This window comes from Marmota flaviventris, chromosome 12 (assembly GCF_047511675.1).
Source record: "Marmota flaviventris isolate mMarFla1 chromosome 12, mMarFla1.hap1, whole genome shotgun sequence".
Lineage (NCBI taxonomy): Eukaryota > Metazoa > Chordata > Mammalia > Rodentia > Sciuridae > Marmota > Marmota flaviventris.
This window is the reverse complement of record NC_092509.1, coordinates 57,613,255-57,638,002: the sequence shown is the minus strand read 5'-3', so window position 1 is coordinate 57,638,002 and position 24,748 is coordinate 57,613,255. Positions and strand designations below refer to the sequence as shown.

The window sequence follows — 24,748 nt, the reverse complement described above, 5'->3', positions numbered from 1 at the left end:
GGCACCCCCTCTTCCTGCTTACTGGTCCCTAACAAAGCTGAGCCTCACACCATGTGTGCTGGGAGAGGTGTTTGGGGAGGCGGAATCATCAAGCTATCATTCATATGTATTTGTCCAGGAGACAGACCTCTTTCTTCATAGAAGCATATTCTGAAAAGGCAGCTAGAGACTGAGAATCAGGGCCTCCTCCTGTACTTGTTTTCTTGTTTTACTGAAGCCTGAGTTAGGAATCAAGGGCTACCCACATCAATATCCCTGGGCAGGACCAATGCCAACAATGAGCCTCAGAAGCCATAGCAAGGTGCTCTGAGGACAGAGCACTTGGTTAATTGATGGTAGATTCACTCTCTCTTGCTTCCTTGGTGCTGCCTGCAGAGATGGCAGCCATCCTTGTGTGGCATCATGGCGGCCCTCAGACTTCCCATGAAGCCCCAGATTATAAAAAAGAGGACCAAGAAGTTCATCTGGCACCAATCAGACTCATATATCAAAATTAAACATAACTGGTAGAAACCTAGAGGTACTGACAATGAAGTGCAGAGAAAATTCTAGGACCAGATCTTGATGATGCCCATTATGGGTTATGGGAGCAATAAGAAAACAAAGTGCATGCCAGGTGGGGTGCGATGGGGTGAGCCTGTAATCCCAGTGACTTGGAAGGCAGGAGCTGAAGGATGACAAGTGTGAGGTCAGCCTCAGCACTTTAGCAGAGTCATAAGCAATTTAGACTCTGTCTCAAAATAAAAATGGCGGGGAATATGGCTCAGTAGTTAAGTGTCCCCAGTACCAAAAGGAAAAAGAAGAAGGAGAAGAAAAAGAAAAGGAAAACAAAGCATAAGCTGCCCAGTGCCTTCTGGAAGCCCGTGGTCCACATAAATAGGGGCTTGAAGGGCTACTGATGTGAAATAAATCTTACTGTACTGTGTTTGCTCACGTTTCCTCCAAGAACCACAAGCCATTGCAGAAAGATCAGTCCAGCTGGCCATCAGTCACCAATCCCAATGCCAGTCAGGAAGAAAGAAAGAAAGAAAGAAAGAAAGAAAGAAAGAAAGAAAGAAAGAAAAGTTCATTTTATTTGTGCTTAAATCAAAACCACAAAAACCGTCGCCAAAAAAAGAATAACTTCTAGTTTAGGGTCTGGAAGAATGGAGTCCTTTTATGTGATTTTATTGTTGCTGTTACAGTTGAATTGCAGACTTTCTTATCCTGCTGGTCAAAGCCTGGGGATGTCTAATCTCACACATTGGCCAAACCAAAGTTGCTCGTTGCAAACCAGGAATGGTTTGACCTGATCTGCTAAGGAGGGAATTAGCATTTGGTGTGTAATGTTACCCTGGATCTTTGTCCTCTGGGTTTTTCATTCCTGGAAATAGAAATCAGGAGTGGCTTTATGATTGTACTAGGTATAAGCCCCATCTGGGTAAGCTTGGCTGACTTTTCTTTTTCTTTTTAAATTTTTTTGTTTTGTGCTGGCAGGTGAGGACATTCAACTTTTCTCAACCCATCTGAGGCATGCTCTAACAGCATCTTGTGATTTACTGCTTAATTATAACTGTACCCATGTCTGCCTGGGCCTGAAAAAGTATTGGAATTCTTTTCTTTCTTTGTAACGTAAGTAGTCATAGCTTTAGACTCAGAGAAGACATTTTTTATTGTTAATGAATTATTGTCAAAGTGGTACCAATCCAAGTCAACCCAAACCAGTAAGCAGGAAGAAAATAAAAAGAAAAAGAAATTTGGTATCAAAGAAAATGGAAACTAGTTTAGATTTAAGCTTAAATATTCTGTAACTTGTGTTGCAATAAATTTTCAACTGGTAATCACAAGATCACTTGAACTGGGCTCAGTGGCACATGCCTGTAATCCCAGCAGTTTAGGAGGCTGAGACAAGAGGACTGAGAATTCAAAACCAGCCTCTACAATGGTGAGGCGATAAGCAACTAAATGAGACCCTGTCTCTAAATAAAATATAAACTAGGGTTGGGGATGTGGCTCAGTGGTCGAGTGCCCCTGAGTTCAATCCCCAGTACCACCACACACACAAACCCCAAAAAAGAGATCACTGAGTTATTCTGAGGGAGTGAGAGAGATATCATGAAGAGTAGACCTCAGGCCCAAATCTGTAGACTCAGATCAAAAATCACTTTGAGCTGCAATAACTGAAGCATGAAGTTCCTGGTCCAGGTGAGTGCAGTGCAGGTCCTGACATCTGAAAGCCCTGAGTGAGGCCAGCAGAGGAGAAGGCACAGCCAGCCAGTCCTAGACAGGGACTTCCCGCCAGAGGACTCCAGGGAGTATCTTGGTTTCACTTTTGCTCAGGGAGTCAAGAGTTTGTTTTGTTCCTATTTTTACCATCTGCAACTCTGTTTTAAAGTGTGGGTTCCCTGAACATCTCCAAGAGGGTTGGGAGGTCACCTCTTAACCCAGGACTCTTCTCAGTCTGAGAAAATCTGACAGCTGCTCTGATATTTGGTTGGAGGCTTTGAAAGAGTCATAGGAATCATCATAATAATTCTGAACTCTTTCATCTGAAGATCTCAAAGACCTGCATAAACATTAATTATTCTCATAGCACTGCTTGGAGGTAAGTAGATATTAGGATTCTATTCACCTCTCATGCTTCTAAATATACAGAACAATGGGTTCCATCCCCATTGTTTGCTTTATTTATTTATTTGTTTATTGTAGTGCTGGGGACTGCATCCAGGGCTTGTGCATACCGGGCAAGTGCTCTACAACTGAACTGCATCCCCAGCCTCCTACCTTCCATTATTTACTTTAGAAAAAAAGTATTTCCCTTCTATTCTCAGGAAAATGAAATTGCCTATTGTGGACTATGCAAAGAAGTTCTGTTTAAAGCATAGTCCCTGACATCAAGGAACTTAGTCCTTGAAGTAAAAAGCATAATAAGATGAATAATAATGTAAAAGTTATTACAGGACAGAGTATAATTAATGTAAAATGAGAGGACCTCATGGTGGTGGTGGGGAATCATCATGGATGTTAGTGGCCAAGGAGGACTTTATGGAGAAGGAGGGATTTGGATGGACCTTGACTACTCTGAGTGTGTGGTGTGTGTGCACGCACACAAATGCATTCCACTAGGGGATGACGCATGGACAAAGGTACTGAGGTGGGAATATGTATGACTTGTCTAGATGACAGATTTTTTTTTCTGGTACTGGTGTACTGGGGATTGACTCCAGGGGTGCTCTATCACTGAGCTACATCCCTAGCACACACACACACCCTACACCCCACCCCACTTTTTAAATTATGGGGCAGGGTCTTGTTAAATTGCTGAGGTTGGCCTTGAACTTGCAATCCTGCTGGAGTCACTGGGATTACAGTTGTTTGCCACCGTACCTGACTTAGAGGGCAGATATTTTGATATGGCTGAAGTCAGAGGAATAAGAGAAGAAAAAAATTGGAAAGCTGGGTAGATCAGGATCCAACAGTGAAAAATTTTAAGTATCAATTTGCAAGATTTTGACTCTCAGTATATCACAGAATAAAAAAAGTAAAATAAGAAATTGGGCCATATGAACAGATAAAGTTCATGCTTGATATAAAATTTAATAAAGGAATGGAACTGTTTGCAAAAAAATGAGGCAGGATGGTTTGGAAGAGATGGTATAGCTGGAACAGTAATTCTTAGTATGATAACTGGACCACATCAGAATCAACCCAGGTTGTTAGAAGTACACATTCTTGGGCACCTGACCAGATCTATTAAATCAGAAATTCTGGGGATAGGACCTAGCAAACACCAGCCTTCCAGGTGACTCCAATGCAGCTCAAGTTTGACAACTAATGAGCTAGAGAAACACTCTTTTCAGCAGACAGGCCCAAATATAGCAGCATTCTCACCATCAAATTCATGCTCTGGGGCTGGGGGTGCAGCTCAGTGAATAAACGTTTGTCTAGCATCTGCAGGGCCCAATTTTTGATCCCCAGTACCTCAAAAAAAATAAAAATAAAATAAAAATTCATGTTCTTCAGGTGAAAAAAGCAAACTATTAAACCAATTACTAGAATTCAAAGTTTTTTACAAACTTTTTACTATGTAAAAATTTTAAACTTATATAAATATAGGATAATAAGGCAACTGGTGGAACGTGCTTGTAATTCCAGCAACTCAAAAGCTGAGGCAGGAGAATGGAAGTTCATGGTCAGCCTAGGCAACTTAGTGAGACCCTGTCTCAAAAAGAAAAAAAAAAAAAAAAGGCTGGGGTGTAGTTCAGTGGTTAAGTGCCCCTGGTTTTAATCCTTGGTACCAAAAAAAAAAAAGGAAAGAAAAAATAAGGGCAGGTGGGGGGTGTTTAAGATGTAGCTTAGTGATAGAGAGCCCCTAGGCTTATTCCCCAACACTTTGAAAAAAAGGCATAATAGAATAATAAACCTGCACATACTCATTCCAGATTTAAAAATTATCAAGAGAGCCTAGTGCTGTGGCACACACCTATAATCCCAGAGGCTCAGAAGCCAGCCTCAGTAAAAGCAACATGCTAAGCAGTTCAGTGAGATACTGTCTCTAAATAAAAAATATAAAATAGGGCTTGAAGTGTGGGTCAATGGTCAAGTACCCCTGAGTTCAATCCCTGAACCCCCCCCAAAAAATTATCAAGAGTTTATTACACTGTCTCTTTTTCTCTCTGAATTGTTTTTGTTAATCCTAGATATATTTCAGTATATATCCTTTAAAAATATACATGTTGGGCTGGGGATATAGCTCAAGCTGTAGCGCGCTCGCCTGGCATGCGTGTGGCCCGGGTTCCATCCTCAGCACCACATACAAAGATGTTGTGTCCGCAGAAAACTAAAAAAAAATAAATAAATATTAAAAAAAATTCTCTCACTCTCTCTTTAAAAAAAAAAGAAAGAAATTAAAATATATATATATATATATATATATATATATATATATATATATATACATACATGTTATTACACCTTAATGTTAATATCACACCTGACAAAAAGAACAGTACTTATTGACTTTCACCTAATATCTGGACTATAATCAAATTTCTCAGATCATTGAAGTTCAGCCCACTTAATCCTTAATTAAGGATATACAGCTGGCTATATTCTATTTCAGTCACCTAAAACAATGAAATTTAGAAGGATACTGAGATGGAAAAAACTTCTTTTTTTTTTTTGTTTGTTTGTTTGTTTGTAAAGTATCTCAAGTAAAAGAATATTCCTCCCAGATACAGATAAGTTTGAAAGTATTTGGGCAAGCATCTGTGTTATTATCTATGGATTAGTTAATATTATCTGCGATATGAGTTCCCATCATGCTTGTTGTCAGAAAGCATAATTAACCGGGATGAGTCTTAGTTGTGTTAAGTACAGCTTCCTGCCAAACCTCAACTCACCTGCCCCATTCTCTATAATCAGCATAAGGGGTTATTGAAGTGTATGGTGTTTCCTGACACTGTCTCTGGAATACCTGTGCTGTTATCATGCCAGTTTAGGCATTAAAAATATAGCAAGATTGGGGTAGGGGGTAAGCTCACTGGTAGAACCCTTGTCTAACATGAGGGAGGCCCTGGGTTTGGTCCCCAGCACCACCAAAAATAAACAAATAAAATTAAAACATAGTAAGAGCTGGGGTTGTGGCTCAGTGGTAGAGCGCTTGCCTAGCATGTGCGAGTCACTGGGTTTGATTCTCAGCACCACATACAAAGAAAATAAAGGTCCATCAATATATATATATATATATATATATATATATATATATATATATATATATATATATATATATATTCAGCTCTTTCAAAATATTAGTCCTGTTAATTTCCAGAGTCACACACACATAGAGTGCTTTTAAGTACTTTACCTAACATGTTTCATTTTTTTAAAAAAGCCATTAAACGGACAGGTGTGGTGGCACACACCTAGAATCCCAGTGATTCGGAGGCTAAGGCCAGAAGATCACAAGTTTGAGGCCAGCCTCAGAAAGTTTGAGGCCAGCGTGAGGTCCTATTTCAAAATAAAAAAGGACTGGGATATAGCTTTGTAGTAAAGCACCCATGGGGTGGATCCCCAGTACCAAAACAAAAGCCATTAAGAATGTGCTTACACTGGGCGCAGTGGCGCAAGTCTGTAATCCCAACAGCTCAGGAGGCAGAGGCAGGATTATCACAGGTTCAAAGCCAATTTAGTAAGGACCTGTCTCTCAATAAAATATAAAAAAGGGCTGGGGCTGTGGCTCAGTGGTTGAGGCCCTAGGTTTAATTCCAAATACCAAAAAAAGAAAAAAGAACGTGTTTAGATGAAGCCAAACCAGCAATATAAAAACAGACAAATGAAATCTTAAGAGGATAGTTGACCAAAAGTTTTAGTACTGGGAAATAGAATTTTATTTATGTATTTATTTATATAGTTGTACTTGGGATTAAACATAGGGGCTCACACATGCTAAGCAAGTGCTCTACTACTGAGCTACATCCCCAGATGTTTTTTATTTTATTTTGAGACACCTTACAAAGTTGAGTAGCCTGGCCTTGAACTTGCAATCTTCCTGCCTTGAACTTGCATCTTCCTTCCTCAGCCTCCCAAGTAGCTGGCATTATAGTTGTATGCCACTGTGTCTGGCAAAGGAAGTAGTATTAACTATTTCCTCAACAAATATTTTTTCTCCATATCCATGGATTCTGCCTCCACAGCTGTAGTGGTCATGTACAGATATTTTTTTTTTCTTGCCATCATTCCTTAACAATGTAGCATAACAACAATTTACATAGCATAAATGTTGTATTAGGTATTTTAAGTAATTTAGAGGTGATTTAAAGTATGTAAGAAGATGTTTGTAGGTGGTAGGCTACTTGCAAATACTACACCATTCTATGTAAGAGACTCAAGCATCTGCAGATTTTGATATATATTTATATATAAATGTCAAAGTTTCAATTATTTTATAATTTTTATTTTTATATTTTTAATATTTATTTTTATAAATGCCTATTATGTATATATGTATAAATATGTATGTATATATAAAGTCATATATGTACATAGTCATTATAAAATAAGTGAAAATTTGATATTAGTAGTGAATTGCCACCTGGGGTTGTGGCTCAATGGTAGAGTGCTTGCCTAGCATGTGTGAGGCACTGGGTTCTATCCTCAGCACCTTATAAAAATAAATAGAAATAAAGGTTTTTTTAAAAAAAGAGTTAACTCAAAAAAATAGTGAACTGCATTAGTATATGCTTAAGACATGTACATGCTGTCTGTGTACTTTAAACTTTTAAAACTGTAATTTGAATCGGAAGATATGAAAAATACAAAAAGAAAATTAAGGGTAAAATTAAACTATGGTTCCACATAAAATGTAATGCCAAGGGCAGGCACAGTGGCATATACCCATAATCCCATCAAAGGAGGATCACAAATTAAAAGCCAGCCTCAGCAACCTAGCGACGTCCTAAGCAACTCCCTGTCTCTAAATAAAATACAAAATAGGTCTGGGGATGTGGCTCAGTGGTTGAGTGCCCCTGAGTGCAGTCCCTGGCACTGCCTGCCCCACCCCCTACAAAATGTGATGCCTATACTATGGATTTTATTTATTTATTTTTTTTTTTTTTTGAGAAGAGGTCTCTCCCTCTCTCTTGTACTTATCACCTCTTCTGCCTGCTTCCCCCCTGCTTCCCTATGTCATTTCACAAACACATCATTTTATATTTTATTTAGATTAATGTGTAAGGCTGGAAAATACTGTAAACAACGAGAAAAAATGCAAAATAGATTATATTGAAGATAAGAACAATTCCAAAAATAGTCTGCCTCTCTGTGTTTTTGTTCTCCCAGTAACGAAGCTCACTGCCTTTAATTATAGCTTGAGACAGTGTGTTGAAATATTTAATCTCTGAGTAATGACTGGATTTTAGTTTCCTAATTGGCATCTGTGTGTTTAGCATTTCTACCAAATCCCAATCTGAGAATGCGCACACAATACAAGACATGAGTTTCTAAGTAAAACATTTCTGATACATGCCACCTTAGCTCCAGGGCAATAATGTTACAACAAAGGGGGAAGGATAAATATCATATGTTTTATGATTTCACATATTTTTAATGCCTGACCAACAACCTGTCAGGGTTTACAAGTTAAACCACAAATCCATGTGTGATCACAGTACCTAGTGAAGTATAATTGCAGCCCCAAAGAAGCCCTTGGCCTTGGGAAAGTGTCTTGCTCATTCTTGAATGGTATTTCAGGTACCTGGGAGTAGTTCCCAGGAGATAATGCTCCGCCCACATTGGTTGACTTAATTTAAAACCTTGTGAAACCAGCTTGAAGGGACAAAAGGATAGGCTAAGTAGAGAAATGATCAGCTTGAATCCATTCACCAAAATTTATTTGTGTTTTCCTAAATGGAGAATCCAGGGAAGTATCATTTGGGCATCTTCCCCTGGATTATCGTTAGCTTCATATTGTTCGAAACAAAATGCCACTCATGCAACACACCTCTTGGGTGAGTCCATGAAACACACTGTGGGTGTGGGACCTGCACGTTCACATTCCCGGAATAATGCCTATTTCCCCTCAGTAGTGTTTATCCAGCCTAAAGTTACACCTGGGAGAAGGTGGAGCAAGAGGTGGAATCACAGAACCCAGCTGTTCTCCCCATTGAGAAGCTTCGTTTTATTTTCAGTCTAGTTAATATGGGGAAACCGACCCCACCCCCCATACATCTGACAGCAGGAACTCAAGACAGGACAGCCAGCTCTGTTAGAAGCTTTGGGGCTCCATATTTACCCAGATGCCAGAGTATCCAGAGTCCTCTGAAAATGAAAACTGCTCTTTCCAAAAGTGAGTAACACTGTGTGGGATTACAACTTGAACCTTTCTGCCCTCAAGGTGAAACAATGAATGAGTAAAAGAGGCCACTCCCAAATACCAAGCATCACTGAGGCTTACTTAATAGGATCAAAACAAAGCCAGTTTCTGCCTTGGCCTGGCTCACCAGTCACTAGATGACCTTGGAAGCCAGGGGGCTACGTTGACTGGCGTGGTCACCTGGTCAACTGTTCTGCTGTTCTGCACCTCATATTCATCTTTTCCAGGTACAATCCAGAGTAAGAACTTTTACAGTCACCAAATTCAGATAAAGAGGATCCCATCATATCCCTGGTGCTGTTGTCCATCCATATCTCTCCTCAGTATTATCAGTTCTGAGTTTCACTGAAATGAAGCTCATTGGACCCAACTGGGTCTAGTTAGAGAGGTATGTTAATGACATGAGGCTACAAGGCTGTAAGATCCTACACTTCTGAGGAATTAATAACTTCATTCCTGGCCAAAAATGCTGAGTTGACAATGTTCTTTGGACCTTTTGTCATAGCAAGGTTTAATTCTCAATCCAGAGAGAACAGATTGGTTGGCATTATCACTTGGAAAGGAGATTACTTCCCATTTTTGGCTCATCCTGTATCTGGAAGCAACCAATCTGAAGTTCATGTAGCCATATCCTCTAATAACTGAAGGAGAAGAGATGAAGGATGTCCTAGAGAGGCCCTTGGCCATTTACACTTTATATTCTTCTGGCAGTAATGACTCAGAGGCACTTTGAGCCTCTTAACCCAAAACTTCACTTAACTCCCACAACAAACCTGTGCATGGCTCAAATAACCCCAAAGTGGAATTGAGCACAGCACAGCATATGTCTCCAGGCAGGTAGGCTTGGGAAACCGAGGCCACCACCTGTTCATCCACTGTTTACTTCTTTTCTTTTTTTCTTCTCTCTCTCTCTCTCTCTTTCTTTTTTTCCCCTGTCAATGCTAGGGACTGAATCCAGGGTCCTTTATTACTGAGCTACTACCTCAGTCCTTTTTTATTTTGAGACAGGGCTGAAACTGGCCTCAAATTTGTGATCCTCCTACCTTAGCCTCCAGAGTCACTGGGACTGCAGGTGTGTACTACCACATCCAGCTGCATTTCTCTTTTTTAAATCTAAGGGATGAGTTAGATGTTTCTGATCCATTATGTGCTTTGGCTTTGATATTCTCTGGCTCATACTCTGGGCTCCCGTTCTCCTCCAGCACTTGGAGGAACAGTGGGAGAGGAAGAAGGATCAGTTGATTGCTTTTGTTGTTATTTTCTTCACACTGATACAAAACAAAACTCCTTTTGGTTCCTTCCTGAATCTATCATCTAAGAACCAATATATCCTTGGCTTGAATGAATCAAGTGGCTTAAGAACAAACTAATGATATCTGTTTTAGGGGACTCTAGGAAGAGAACTCCTACCTTTACACAAGAAAGATAGTTTTCATTCACTCAATCAACACATGTATACTGAGCACCTAATACTGTCAAGCATCATGGTGGGCACTGTCAATTCAATATGAGAAAACACCTGAATTGTGCTCTAGTGGCACTTACAATCAAGTGTGAGAGAGAAACATCAAGCAAATAGTGACAAATGAGGTTGTATTATAACATGGGTACAATATAATTTTATATAATTTTTTAAAATAGGAATATAACCAAACTGATTTTTTTTTAAAAAGCACATATTAGTTAAAAGAAAAAACATAAATGGGGAAAAATGCAAGAAAAAATTATAGCATTTATTTATGTGGTCCTAGGGATTAAACCCAGGGCCTCCCACATTCTAGGCAAGTGCCCTACCACTGAGTCACACCCCCAATCTACAATGAAATTGTTTTTGTTTTTTGGGGGGAGGGGTGCCAGAAAGTGAACCCAGGGTGCTTTATCACTAAGCTGCATCCCCAGCCCTTTTTATTTTAAGACACTAAGTTGCCAGAGTCTGGCCTAGAACTTTCTATCCTCCTGCCTCAGTTTCCTGTGTAACCAACACTCCTGGCTTCAACTGGTTTTTAAAAGAGATGATCCCAGGAAGACCAGAAATGAGGAAGTAGAACAAGGAAGGGAAGGAAGCCAAAAAAAGGAACATTATTGAGTAAATTTCTGCTACGTAACTGCAACTGGGGCTCAGTCCTGCTGGAGACTCTGGAGGACACTGAAAAACATGCCTTGAGTTTTCCTACCCAAGGGGCAAGGAGAAGCCTCTGGTTCTCATCATCATTGGTTGAAGCCTACTCCAGGGACATTAACTTCTCAGCACATCTATATGTAAAATGGAGGATTTTTGGTGCAAGTATTAGAATAGATATTGGAATGTACAAGGGGATATAGATCTCACAAGAATTTCTGAACTCTTTGTAAAAGAAACCAGAATCTAAAATGATCCCCAACAGGCATGGGGGCACGCCTGTAATACCAGCAGCTTGGGAGGCAGAGGCAGGAGGATCCCATGTTTAAAACCAGCCTCAGCAACAATGAGGCACTAAGTAACTCAGTGATAGTTTGTATCTCTAAGTAAAATACAAAATAGGTCTAGGGACGTGGCTCAGTGGTTGAATGCCCCTGAGTTCAATCCCTGATACCAAAAAAATAAAAGAAAGAAAAAAGAAATCGGTCCCCATAATCTTCACTCCTTGGTACTCATACATTTGTATGAGTGAGGGTGGGACCTGTGGCTGCTTCTCACCAAAAGAACATGGCAGAGATTGACTGGAGATGCGGCCCAGTGGCAGAACATTTGCATGGGCAAGGTCCTGGATTCAATACCCAGCACTGGAAAAAAAGCAAACAAAATAAAAACGGAAAAAAGAAAAAACAATCAAAACTATGGCCGAGATGATGGGATGTCAGTCTATAATTAAGTAACATTATATAAGATTCTGTCTTGCTAAATCTCTTTCTCCTTTCCTGGTGTCAAGGAATCAAGCTGCCATTTTGCCCCAGTACTTATGGAGAAGCCCGGTTGGCAAGGAACTGTGAGCAACCTCTTAGAGCTAAAAGCAGTGCCTAGCCCACAGTCATTGAAAAACTGGATTCCTGGTCTTACAGCATCAAGGAACTCAATTCTGCCAACAATCTGCATCTGGAAGCTCATCTACTACTAGTCAGGTCTCCCCATATGGAACTGAGCCCTGGCCCACACCATGAAGACACCTTTGCAAGGAGTGAGTCTGCTCATGACCAATCTCCTCACCCACAGGATGTGGGTGTTGTTTTAAGCCACTGAGTTTATGGCAATTTGTTGTGTATCATGGAAGACAAACACACTCATTCCCTTGTCTTGTAAGCCTCCAATCTGAGTAAGGTGGTCTCAGCTCCCCACCTTTTCTGTTTTATAACCTTTAATGTACTGATCAGCAATTCTTATGGTTTGAACAAATGTACTGTTCTTTTTTATTACAAAAAATGAGACAGTCCTGTAACTCCAGCGGCTTGGGAGGCTCAGGCAGGAGGATCATGAGTTCAAAGCCAGCCTCAGCAATTTAGCAAGGCTCAGCGAGACTCTGTCTCTAAGTAAAATATAAAAATGGGCTGGGGATGTGGCTCAGTGGTTGAGTGCTTCTGGGTTTAATCCTTGGTACCAAAAAAAAAAGGAAAATGAGAAGGTCATTATAAATTATATATGAAATAGATAAAAGCAAGCCAGGTATGGGGGCACACAACTGTAATCCCAGCAGCTCTAGAGGCTGAGGCAGGAAGATCACAAGTTCAAAGCCAGCTTCAGCAACTTAGTGAGACCCTAAGCAACTCAGTGAGACCCTGTCTCTAGATAAAATATATATGTTAAGCAAACAAAAAAAAAAGTAGTGGGGATGTGGCTCAGTGGGTAAGCACACCTGGGTTCAATCGCTAGTACGATAGACAGATAGATAGATAGATAGATAGATAGATAGATAGATAGATAGATAGATAGATAGATAAAAATAAAAGAAACTAATGATATTCACCCCACTTTTTCTGGTAAATTCAAACTTTCTTCTGGGCAACTCTCTATGTTTGAGCTCTATAATTTTCACTCTGCTACAGAAGAACTTTTACCCAAATATAAGTTTATAATTAGAAAGACTATACTTACATGGATTGCACTTGAACTTTTCCAAAGAGGCAAGCACTGAAAATATTCATATAATTGGGAAGAGGCATTATTCCCAGAGAGGGAAGTTCCCATGGACACAGTAAAGCCATTATCTAATCTTTGCTCAGAGGGATTTTCATTCTACTCCAGGAGGAAAGAAGTGCCAAGTGTTTGAGGAAGTTGGTCCTGAACATATTTTTAGTAAATAAAAGGCTTCGGAATTTAGCATTTAGGTGCTGAATTTAGCAAAGGAGGCACAGAGAGACAGACTGAGTTCTCCTTGAACTTTTTTTTTTTTTTTTTGTAGTTTTCGGTGGACACAACATCTTTCTTTATTTATTTATTTTTTATTTTTATGTGGTGCTGAGGATCAAACCCAGCGCCCTGCGCATGCCAGGTGAGAGCATTACCGCTTGAGCCACATCCCCAGCCCATCTCCTTGAACTTTTTATTTCCTTTCCCTCTTCACCCCTGGGCAGCTGTGAGAGGCGCTCTGAGTCCTCCAGCCAAAAGCTCAAGGGATCTTTCTTCCTTCTTCCTTTCCAGCTTTTCCTCTTTCTGTAGCTCAAACAGCAGTTTCCATTAGACCACAAAATAGCCGCCGTGAGGCCACCTCTCCCCTTCACTTTCACGTGAAGCTCCTCACTTTCCTACTGCACTGCAGCTCTCGATGGGGAATCACTAGGTGCATTCTTTCTTTCTTTTCTTTTCTCTTTTTAATTATGGTACTTGGAATTTAACCCAGGGTCATTCTACCACTCAGGTATATCCTTGATATTTTTATTTTTTTTATTTTGAGACAGGATCTCCCTAAGTTGCTGAGCCTGACCTTCAACTTGCAATCCTCCTGCCTCAGCCTCCTGATTTGTAGGCGTGAGAAGTGTGTACCAACACACACACACACACACACACACACATACACATACACACACACACACATTGCTTCACTGGGTGCTTTCTATATGCTCATGCTTTCATTTAACAAACATTCCGACATGGCTGCTATATGCTGGGCATTGTGGAGGATGCTGACCAAGGGGCACCTGGATCTAGTGGGGGAACCTGGTACATGCACTGGTAACACACTGTGATCTCTGCATGCTCTACTGGATGTCCAAATATACCTAGAACCGGGGAGCTACAGTAGAAAAAGGACAGCCAGAGCAGGCACAGGGGACAGGAATGAAGGTTGGAGAAAGAAAATTCTTCACAAAGAAAAAGATTCAAGCCAGGTACAGTGACACTAGTCTATAATCCCAGCAACTCAGGAGGCTGGGGCAGGAGGATCGTGAATTAAAAGCCAGCCTCAGCAACTTAGGGAGGCCCTAAGCAACTCATCGAGACCTTGGCTCTAAATAAAATACAAAAAAGGGCTGGGGATGTGGATCAGTGGTTAAGCACCCCTGGGCTCAATTCCCTGTACAGAAAGAAAGAGAGAAAGAGAGAAAGAAAGAAAAAAGTTTAATTTTAACTCACAGTTTTGAAGCTTCCAGAACATGACTGGACAGACCCATTGCTTTTCTTTTCTTTTTTTTTTTCTTTTTTAATTTTTATTGTTGGTTGTTCAAAACATTACATAGTTCTTGATATATCATATTTCACACTTTGATTCAAGTGGGTTATGAACTCCCATTTTTACCCCGTATACAGATTGCAGAATCACATCAGTTACACATCCATTGATTTACATATTGCCATATTAGTGTCTGTTGTATTCTGCTGCCTTTCCTATCCTCTACTATCCCCCCTCCCCTCCCCTCCCCTCCCCTCTTCTCTCTCTACCCCCTCTACTGTCATTCATTTCTCCCCCTTGTATTATTTTTCCCTTTCCCCTCACTTCCTCTTGTATGTAATTTTGTATAACCCTGAGGGTCTCCTTCCATTTCCATGCAATTTCCCTTCTCTCTCCCTTTCCCTCCCACCTCTCATCCCTGTTTAATGTTAATCTTCTTCTCATGCTCTTCGTCCCTACTCTGTTCTTAGTTACTCTCCTTATATCAAAGAAGACATTTGGCATTTGCCCATTGCTTTTCAATCATGGCAGCACATCATGGTGGAAGCATGTGGCAAAGCAAAGCCACTCACTTTGTGGCCAGGAAGCAAAAGAGAGAAAGATGAAAGGTCCACAAGTTCAAAGCCAGCTTCAGCAACTTAGTAAGACCCTAAGAAACTCAATGAGACCTTGTCTCTAGATAAAATATATATGTTAAGCAAACAAACAAAAAGTAGTGGGAATGTGGCTCAGTAGTGGGGATGTGGGTTCAATCGCCAGTATCCCCTCAAGGAAAGGCATGTCCCCATATGACCAGAATGCTTATAACTAGGCCTGATATCTTAAAGCTTCTATCACCTCCCAAGAGCACTACAGTGAGCTCTTTGTGAGACATTTAATATCCAAACTATAGCACATACTAACATGCAAAGATGTCCAACTATTCTAAGTTTTAAAAAACGTTGTAAAATAATACAAATATGGTTCACATTAGCATAGGTATTTTTAACTTTTTATTTTGAGATGATTTACATGCAATTAAAGAAATTATTAATACAGAATCACAGTGAGATGCAATTTCACACCCACTAGAATTAGATGGCTATAATAGAGAAAACAGATAAAAACAAATGTTGGTGAGAACATGGAGACATCAAGATCCTCATCCACTGCTGATGGAAGTGCTAGATTGTGCAGCCTCTTTGCAAAATAGCTCGGCAGGTGGTGCACACATGTAATCCCAGTGGCTCCAGAGGCTGAGGCAGGAGAATCCTGAGTTCAGAGCTAGCCTCAGCAATTTAGAAAGGCCCTAAGCAATTTAGCCAGACCCTGTCTCTAAATTAAAAAATAGAAAGGGCTAGGGATGTGGATCAGCAGTTAAGCACCCCTGGCTTCAATCCCCAGTACCAAAAGAAAGAAAAGAAAGAAAGAAAAATAGCTTTAGCAATTCAAAAAGTTAAACATATCACTTGGCAATTTTACTCCAGGTATATACCTAAGAGAATTTAAAACATGGCCACAGAAAAATGTGTACATAAATGTTCATAGCACCATTGTGCATAATAACCAAGACATAGAGACAACCCAAATGTCCATCAACTTATGAATGGATAAACAAAATATGCAAGGATTTCCATGTAATGAGATATCATTTAGTCATAAGTAGAAATGAAGTATTGATAATACTACAACATAGAAAACTACAACCTTGAAAACCTTTATGTTGAATGAAAGAAACCAGACAGACACAAAAGGACACATATTATGTGATTGTGTTTATATGAAACATCTAGAATAGACAAATCCACAGAGATGAGAGTAGATCAATGGTTACCAAGGGCTGGATGGAAAGTGGGACGGGAGTGAGTGCTGATAGGTGCAGGGTTTCTTCCTGAGATCATAAAAATATTCTACAATTAGAGGGTGAGGTTTCTCAGCTCAGCAAATACATTTAAAGCTACTGAGTTGTACATGCTAATAGAGTAAATCTTGTGATATATGAATTATACAGCTCAATAGAACTTATTGAAAAAAGAAAGAATATAGAGAAATCCTGTGTACCTCTCACCCCTTTTCCTTCAGTGGTAATATTCTATGTAGCTAAAATACAATATCACCATCAGGAAATTGACATTGATACAATCCATCAGCCTTATTTAGATATCATCAATTTATATACACTCATTTATATGTTTATTTAGTTCTACATGACTTTTTTTTTTTTTTTTTTTTTTTTGTACCAGGGACTGAATTCAGGGCCTCATCCATGATAGCAAAACGCTGTAACACCGAGCTACATTCCCAGTCTTTATTAAATTTTTAAATTTTGAGACAAGGCCTTGGTAAATTACCCAGACTACCTCAAAGTTACAATCCTCCTGCCTCAGCCTTCTGAGTAGCTGGGAATTACAGGCAAGCCCACCATGCCTGGCAGGTCCTATATAATTCAATCGCACATGTAGATTCATATGACCACCACCATGTCAAGGTGCAAAATAGTTCCATCACACACATCCCTTGTGCTACATTTTTATGACCATAGTCACCCCTTCACTCCCTTCAATCTGACCCCAATCTCTTTTTTTCCTTTTCTATAAATGTATAATTTCAAGAGTAATTTAAGGCTGGGGTTGGGGCTCAATGGTAGAAAGCTTGCCTATCATGTGTAAGGCACTAGGTTTGATCCTCAACACTGCATTAAATAAATAAACTAAAAGTATTGTGTAAAAAAAAAGAATAATCTAAATGGAATTACACAGTATATACCATTTTGTGATTGGCCTTTTGTTTTTTTCAGTGTAATTCTCTGGAGATCCAACTAGATTGTTGTGTGTATCCATCCATATTTCTTCCTTTTTATTGATGAGTAGTATTCCATGGTATAGACATACCATTATTTAGTTAGCCTTTCACCACTGAAGGACATTTGGGTTGTTTCCAGTTTGTGGCAATTATGAATAGAGTTACTATGAATAGTCATGAATTTTTTTGGATGTGCAAGCAAATGTTACTATTCCTCTGGGTTTTAGATGTCCAAGAGTGTACTCACTATATTATATGGTAATTTTTCATATTCAATGTTGTAAGAAATAGCTATCCTCTTTTCCAAACTGGCCATATCATTTTACATTCCTACCAGCAATGTATAATCAAATTTCTCTAGATCCTCACGAGCATTTGGTGTTGTCAGTAATCTATACCCTTTCTATACACAGTATATAGTGTGTAGTATATTTTCAGGGGTGACTACCAGGGATTGAACTCAGGGGTGCTTTCTACTGAGCTACATTCCCAGCTCTTTTCATTTTTTTATGTTGAGACAGGGTCTCACTAAGTTGCTTAGGGCTTGTGACTTGGTTGAGCTTGGCCTCAACCCTATGATCCTCCTGCCTCAGCCTCCAAAGTCTTTGGAATTACAGGTATACACCAACATATCTGCTGCTTAAACACATATTTTTTAAAAAGTTAGACAAACTGTGTGTACCAAAATCTTTTTTTTTTTTTGGTAGTACCTGAGATTGAACCCAGTACTTTGTAAATGTTAGGCAAGTGCTCTATCACTGAGCCAGGCTCCCAGCCCTGTGCACCAAACCCTTGACAGTTGTTATGTTTTTAATTTTACATATTATATATTACAGTGGTGTTCAAATTTTGTATAACTTAATGTTTTGTCTATAATCTAAAATGCAATTGGATTCTTAAAGGAGTTAACAGGTAGTAAGAAAGTGAAGACAATTATTAGAAACTGTTCTGCAGAGGAGCTTGTCCTTGCAAGTAAGCTGGTAGGGAGGAGAGAAAAGAGGAAGATAGTGTGAGGGCATTCTCTCCCTCAGCGTGGCAGTATTGAGAGGTGGTGGAACCTTTAAGGGGTGGGGCTTAGAGCAAGTAATTAGGTTATTGGAGGTGCTGGCCTCAGAAGGGATTAGGGACTCTAAGTAGTCCTTAAGAGAGTGAGTTGTTATGAGAGAATAAGTCTAGCCAAGCTGTGGTGTGTCCCCATAGTCCCAGCTATTCAGAAGGCTGAGGCAGGAGGATCACATGAGCCCAGGAGTTCATAGCCTGCCTGGGCAACATTGTGAAATTGCCTCAAAAAGAAAGAACAAACATTTATTTTAGTATATATTAATATTAATATATAATATATGTATATATCTCAGAAATTTGGGCGGGGGTATAGCTTAGTGGTAGAGCACTTACCTAACATGTACCAGGCCCTGGATTCAATCCCTACCACTGCAAAATGAGTGAATGAAATAAATTAAATTAAAAAGAAGAAAGAATGAAAGCCAGCACTGCTGTTCATGCCTATAATCCCAGCAACTCAGAAGACTAAGCCAGGAAGATCACAGGTTCAAGGCCAGCCTGGCAACTTAGTGACACCCTGCCTCAAAAAGAACTGGCAGAGTACCCCAGTTCTATCCCTAGTATGGAAAAAAAAAAAAAGGATGCCTCTCAAATATCTCTCTGGTGTCCTGTCTTATTATTTCTCCCTCTTGTAGGGACTCCTGCCATTGTGATATCATCCACCATGTCTTCCACCAGAGCCAAGAAGAAGCCAGCATCATGCTCTTAGACCTCTAAAACTATAAGCTAAGTAACCTCTTTTCTTTGTAAAGTACTCAGTCTCAAGTATTATGTTATAACAAAATTGTTATAACAACAGAAAACAAACTAAGACATGAGACAATCTCCAGAAACAGTCAGGGGTGACTCTGGCCAAGAGCTAATGTGAAAAGAACACCCACCTCTCTGAGACTGGAGGAAGGAAGGGCTGGCCAGATGGAGAAGTCTGCAGGTGGGAGGAGTCGGAAGAATTCACACTTGATTCCCTCTGCTTGGTGACCTAGGAGGCAATGATTTGTGCTAAGCACTAGAACTAGAGAACAATCACTCCTTTTACAACCATGCTTTCAAAAAGAATAGTTTGTCTTGTTCTTTTCTAAAGAAAAAAGAGTTTTCTCTGCTCTCTTATTGAGGCTGCTAAGTACTGCTGGCTTTTAATATCAAAACTAATAAGAGGTTAAGGATGTTGACTCTGGAGCCAGACTGCCTGGTTGGAATCTCATTATGGCTACTTTGTGACATTGGATGAGAAACTTTGTCTCCATGCCTCAGCTTTCTCATCTGTAAAGTGGGGCTGATAATAATAGGATCTGCTTCATAGGTGTCCAGAGGATTAAAGGAGTACACTCATGGAAAGCGCCTATGACCATGGCTGGCCCACAATAAGCAGTCAGTGGACGTAGGCTGTTATTACTGCAGAGGAGAGAGGCAGGATGTAGGAGGTAACTTGAGCAAGTGGAAGAGCTGGGCAGGAAACAAAAAGGATGTCAGCAAGGACGGTAACATATTGCTGATAGAAAGGAGAGAGAGATCCCAGGGCCCTGTCGAAGTTGGAGGTGTTTTTGGGTGTTCACTCCCTGGTGTCAGGAGTTGCCCTGAGGCTAGAATGAGAGTCAAGAAAAAAACAGAGTTTCAGTCTATGCAGAGAATGTGGACAGGTATAGATGGGTCCAGACATCCTGCTGGTACTGTCTAGGTGCTGGGCAGCCCAGGGGCCTGGTGGCTGGGCTGCCCCACAGGTAAGGACAAGATGTTACTCTACCCAAGGCCATTTGGGTTACAGGGAACAGGTGTCCATGGGAACCAACTCAGATCAAAGAGGTTAGGGTAGTCAGTGGGTGTTCAGGACACAGCAGGCAATCTTGAGTTATGAATTCAAAGAGCAGGAAATGGGGCTCAACAGATGGAGTCTCAGGGGACAGGGTGGGACTGGAAGGGAGGTTCCTCTCTGCTTTATGAGCTTTAGGGTCCTTCAGCTGCACCTCTCCCCACTCATCTCTCTTGACCAGTCTTCTGCTTTTTTTATGTTGTTGTTGTTTTCCTCTTATTTTTGCAGAGCTGGGGATTGACTCAAAGCCTCCTGCACACTAAGCAGGTGCTCTACTACTGAGCCACACCCTGGCCCTGCTTCACATTCTCATCAGGGGCAGCTTTCTGTCCCTCTTATCTGCAAAATGATCACAGCCCTGAGTATTACAATGTTCAAGCAACAGCAGTCAATGCATAGTATACCTGATGGACTGGCAGGTATCAGAGCCAGATATCCTATTCTGAGCTGATGAGGCCAGATGCCCTACCCTGGGCCCTCAGCCATGGGCAGGGTGTGTATCTTGGCAAATGCATTACAAAATTAGTATTCCCATAAAATAAGTTTGGGTTTCCTCTCATGTTTCATGTAAAAGTAAAAACAGAAACTCAGTGATTTCATTGAGGTTTTTGGTTTTTTGCTTCATCAGAACTTCCTCTGCCCCGAGGGAACTGAATGAAGGGTACAGATGGAAGCCTGTGCTCCCCTCCACTTTCTCCGGATGCTTGCTCTAGTGTCTCCCATTTTTCCCACTTTCAGAGCCTTTTTTTCCAACTTTCTTTCAAAATTATTTCATTTTTTTTTTCTGAATTCTTTCCTGGCTGACTCCTCTTACTTCCCTGGATGTCCCCCCCCCCCCCATCTTTTCTTCTCCACTCCTAACAGTTTAATGAAAATTCTAACACAGAGAAAAGTTAGAATAGTGAGATGGCAGCTGTATACATCTCGATTCAGCAGGCCACCTTTGCCATATTTGCTTTCTCCTCTCTTCCCCCACATCCTCTCCTTCCCCTCCTAGAGAATAAGAAAAATCCATTACATAACTCCAATACCGTTATCATTCCTAATAAAATTAACAACAACTCTATGTTGTCTTAGACTGTTTTGTACAACAATAACTGAGTATTCCAGACTGAATAATTCATAAAGAACAGAACCTTGTGCTGGGAGTGTAGTTTCAGTTGTAGAGTACTTGCCTAGCATGCACGAGGCCCTGGGTTCCATCCCCAGCACTGCACGTATACAACAAATGAACAAAACCCTGAGCTTTATTTCCCACAGTTCTGGGGGTACAGATGCAGCAAATGCTGGGTCCTCGATAAATGGTAGAGTGGCAGAACATATACTCTGTGAAGTCTCTTTAATAAAGCCTTTAATCCCATTAACAAGGAAGGAGCCCATATGACCGAATCATCTCTTAAAGGGCTCACTGTCATGTTGGGAAAACCTGGACTCTGAAGGGAACACAGTCAAACCGTATCCCATGACTCTTACATCTTCCATATTCAGATTTCCCCAGTTGTCTGTCCTAGCTGTTGGATTCCTAACTCTTCTCATTTCCAAACTGTATTCTGATTCTTGAATCTCAGCTGCCCTCTTCTTCACAGGGAACATTCTCTTGGCAGGATCCAAGAAGTGTTAAATTAACCTCAAGAAAAACCCACAGGATTCTGTAATCCACAGGGATATTCATATCTCCCCATGTTCTGCTTGGGGAAAAGAAAAATCAGTCCATTTCTTTGGGACTCCAATCACATCTGTGTTCTTCATCACCCTCTGTAGAGTCCCTGGTTTGCATTTGGTTCACAAGCAACATCTCAGGGAGGGGTCACACCCCATCTCATTATCTCAGGAATGGCAGTTAAGGTTTGGGCCATTTCTCTGAAAGGCTGACCCCAATGATTTTTCCTAATTTCATTTTCAAAGAGTAGTTTTTGCTTCACTTAGGTTCCAGTGCTTTCTAAAACCTTTTTGGAATGCTAAGAGAAGCAGTAACAGGAGAAAGCAATTCTGGATGGATTTTTTTCTTTTCTTAATCTAATTAATCATTTTCCAATGTTTTGTTAGGCGGGAATATTTTATGATTTTTTTTCTTTTTCTTTCTTTTTTTTTTTGGTGCTGGGGACTGAACCCAGGGATTCACACAATGTTAGGCAAGTTCTCTACCACTGAGTTACATCCCCAGCCTTTTTTTATTTTTGAGACAAAGTCTCTCCAAATTGCCCAGGCTGGCCTCAAGATCCTCCTGCCTCAGTCTCCTGACAAGTAGCTGGCATGCACCACTGAACCCAGATAAAATTTTTAATTAAAAAAAATTCAGGAGTGAGTTAGATCTGCCAAGTTCTGAATATTCACTTCTGGAAGGGCTAAGCCTTTTTTTTCCACCTAATTTCTTGATACTCAACTCCTCCAGCTTTTGCACATTTAGGCGAGAAATAGGACAGCAGCACTATGTGAACTCTAGCTCTGCCTTAAGACAGGGCAGGTGCCGGGCACGGTGGTGCATGCCTGTAATCCCAGTGGCTTGGGAGTCCTAGGCAAGAGGATCGTGAGTTCAAAGCCAGCCTCAGCAACTCAGCAAGGTACTAAGCAACTCAGTGACCCTGTCTTTAGATAAAAGATTTAAAAGGGCTGGGGATGTGGCTCAGTAGTTAAGTGTCCCTAGCTAGGTTCAATCCCCAGTATCAAAAAAAAAATACAAGATGGGTTTCTGGGGACTCTACTCCAGGGATAGTCACTTCACCTAGCTGATCCATTCTGGGCTGGGCTGAGTTTTGAAACAGTGACCCCAGCAGCCCACAGGTGCATGTAATTTCTTATGCATTTTCATGGAGAAAGTTTGGAGTTCTCTATAGAGAGAAAAAAGAAATAAGAATGGATTTCTCAGGCCTAACCTATTCCTTCCTCCTCTCTAATCCATTTGCCCAGGATGGGGAGTGAGAGGGGGAGGAAAAAAGAGGAGCGGGGGCACCAAGAAGGAGAGAAATGGAATTAACAAAGAAGCACCTGAGAGGTCAACCCCTTGCCTTTCTCCCCCTAGGCTGGAGAAGATTCTTCCTTGGTACTCTCCAGAAATCCTCTCAAAGCAAGAGCACGAAGGCTACCCAGCCCCTTCTGCCCCCCACCATAGGGCCTGTGTTTGTGAGTGAAGAGTTAGCATGTTCTCCTGTCAGTCTGGTAGAGAAAGAAGCAATTAGCAGGGCCTGCTGACCCTGAGAATTTTGTTTTCAAGTTCAGCATGTAGGGATTTGTTCAGACGGACTCTTGGCAAACATCAAATCCCAGGCATCAAAGAAATTTGCTCAACAAATTCCTAGGAAACCTCCTGGGCAGGTGGGCGTGAACACCCAAAGGGGACCAAACTCCAGAGGTAGATCCATCCGGGAAGGAAAAGCAATAGTTCTACTGTTCCTTCATTCAGGGCAAAATTGCCTAGCATGAGACATTTGTTCTCAGTGTCTTCTCTCCTCCACTTTGAACTTCCCTGTAAGTTTACTAAACTGAGCTAAACTCAGCTCACCAGGAGGGAGAAGGCCCACTCTGGCTAAGCAATTCCTCAGTCCCTCCCCTGAGGAGCATGTGGTCCCATCTCACTCTGGTCACCAGCACACAGATCACACCTCCAACCCCCACTGGAATACAGTGCCCAAGAGCCTTGGATTGTTTTTATGTGTGAGCCTGATCTAGCTTTTAAACTGGGGTTGGAGGAGGGATATACTTTTTGTGCTCTTTAATTCCAGTTCACAATAAATTATGCCTATTTTAATTAATCATTTAATAAATGAACAAATGAATGAATGAGCCTTCAGGATATTTAACAATACCTTTTTATTAAAACAATTTGGAGTATATGTAATGGGAGAGGAAGAGAGAAGGGCCAAAAAACCATAAGTGTCTAGTTGATTCTCCCCTGCATCTTCCTGGACATGTCTCGGATGCAGGGTCCTGGAGGAAGGCCCTTCTCCAGGGACAGGCTGCAAAGGCCCCAGGAGAAGGGAAAAGTGGGAGGTATGATCATTGGAACTCTAAGGAGAAGCTTCTAAATCCTAGGTGAGACCTTGTGATGCTCTTGGGTACCAGTATTTATGTTAGTTGGGACTAGTGGGACTTGCCTTTGGATAGGATGATGGCACTACCAACATGGAAGTTTCCTGGGCAGGATAATTGTTGAGAAAACTCACAGTTATGGCACACTGGGAGGCCTTGGTCGCTGCCAACATAGTGTCTGGAGGTTTCCCTCCAGTATACCAGGTCATGTAAGTCACTTTTGACAAATTCGGGCTAATAGTCATCACTGCTATATCATCTATGTATATGTATGTGTCCTGGATTTGGGGGATAATTCCCATTTCAAACCTTTGTCCTATTACCAATTATTGTCCTATTTTGATTTTTTTAAATTTATTTTTTGTCCCCCTGCTCCCCACCCCCCAGCCCCAAGGCACTTTGCCACTGAGCTACTTCCACAGTCCTTTTTATTTATTTTCAGACAGGATCTTGCTAAGTTGCTGAGGTTTACTTTAAACTTGAGATCCTCTTGCTTCAGCCTCCTGAGTTGCTGGGATTATAGGTTTTTGTTCCACCACTCCAGGTCCTGGTATCTTTAGTTTTGAAAACTCTCCTTATAATGTCTTGTGGTTCTCTATAGAGGAGGGGGGGGATCAAGGGGAGGGAAGTGGGGAGGGTAAG

At 40.9% G+C, this 24,748-nt stretch overlaps 1 long non-coding RNA gene across 2 annotated transcripts; it reads left to right on the top strand.

The window, feature by feature from the left end:
• The first annotated feature begins 2,335 nt into the window (after nucleotides 1-2,335).
• LOC114107352 (uncharacterized) lies at nucleotides 2,336-24,708 on the top strand. Of its 2 annotated transcripts, XR_011703959.1 has the most exons (4): nucleotides 2,336-2,584; nucleotides 8,667-8,824; nucleotides 11,761-12,006; nucleotides 18,909-24,708. It is a non-coding gene; the product is annotated as an uncharacterized lncRNA (long non-coding RNA). The 2 variants fall into 2 exon arrangements; XR_003585326.2 differs by lacking the exon at nucleotides 18,909-24,708 and having other exon boundaries at nucleotides 11,761-12,191.
• Nucleotides 24,709-24,748: the final 40 nt, after the last annotated feature.